Below are 1,615 nucleotides of genomic sequence, written 5' to 3'. Positions count from 1 at the left end.
TCAAAAAACCGGACATACATGCAAAGCTGGGCTGTGTCGGATCAATCTGCAGACTCGTCTACGGCTACAACCATATGATCAGCTTTTCTGAGCTCTTTTACCAGTGTCTCGAACACATCTGTGGCGAGAATGTCAACCCTGTCAGTGTTTGAAGTGTCAGACGGGGTACCTGTTTGATAGCAGATGTCACACTCGTCTTAACTTTATTGTCGGTTAAAACTTCATCCATGACAGCCAACATGCAGACCATCACAATTTTTGAGTCTGCGAACGGCCTCTTTTTCTTTGCCAAGATCCATGACACATGAAGGGAAGCTGCTGTGGCCCTTTCTGAGCTGTGCAAGTCCGCTTCATTGTAGTACAGCTCCGGTTGCAAGACACAGTCAAACTCTGAATTTTAGCCGCCCTCTCATGAGATCCCGCTGGAAAGTTTGTCCGAAACGCAGCTTGTTTTTTAAATGTGGTGTCTTCGGACATGATAGTCTTTCAGCCCTGCAACGCATTCGTTGCAGAGTGAACACATTGGTTTGGTGTTCAGAGTTGGTGGTAAAATAAATAAATACTTGTCAGTCCATGCAGGATTAAACCAACGGTTTTCCGTTTCAGGGTAGAAAAAGACATGCTGCTATTTTTACCTGTATAGAACTGCTGATGTTAACTTTCCAAATGTGCCTCCTCAACAACACAATGCATTGTGGGTTAGTTGCTAGGTCACGATAAGTGTTGCATTCAATGTTTGTAAAATTGTTCGAATTTTAGTTACATCTTTTTCTGCACTTCTCGAACCCAAGTCCCAATCACTCGACTTGCTTTCGGGCCGCATGTGGCCCGCGGGCCGCTAATTGAATAGGGCTGTCCTACAGTTTATTCACAAACAGCAACTGAACTGAAACACTGGAAATTAACCCTCGCCTCCTTAGCTGTGGTTCTGCATGGCATTGAGATAACAGTGACTCATAGAACAGAAACTGATCCACTGCCGGGAAAACAAAACCTAGAGGGTTTTTAATGTTTTCTTCTAACTCTCTATAGTCCTACAGCAGGGCTATTCAATTAAAAACTCACTCGGGCCGGATTTTCAGACTAAGGACATGAGCTGGGTTGGACATTTTTAGCAGATAGTGACTAAGCTTAACCATTTAAACACAAAAAGATAAGATAACAAACACACTGGATGTTGATGAATGTGTTGCCACATGCAAAGGACATAAACACAATAGAAGAGCAGTGCTTAAACTAAACCTGTGCTGAAAAACTGCTTCTTTAAATGTTACATTTCAAACACATAACTTCAACCCATTTTGACGGGTAAATACAAGCACATGGATATGAACATAAAAACAAAGTGCAGATTAGAAACAAAATCTTTTGTTTTGGTCACATCTGAAAGTGCAGAAAAAAGTAACTTGCTTAACAGCAACTTTTCAGAACTTGAGGTATTTTTCTTCTTTTGAAATCAGAAAAAACAGACTTTGTCCCTGTCATATTTGGTCTCATCTGACACAGTCCCATCTTGAGTGCATATAATCAAAAAATAAACAGTGGGCACAGTGACACGGTTATTATCCCTTTGAAATGAAATAAAGCTGACATCAAAGTGCATAATAAAGTGCAA

This window comes from Stegastes partitus, unplaced genomic scaffold (genome assembly GCF_000690725.1).
Source record: "Stegastes partitus isolate 25-593 unplaced genomic scaffold, Stegastes_partitus-1.0.2 Scaffold1888, whole genome shotgun sequence".
NCBI classification, from domain to species: Eukaryota; Metazoa; Chordata; class Actinopteri; family Pomacentridae; genus Stegastes; species Stegastes partitus.
The sequence above is the reverse complement of the archived record's forward strand: the minus strand, read 5'-3'. Positions refer to the sequence as shown.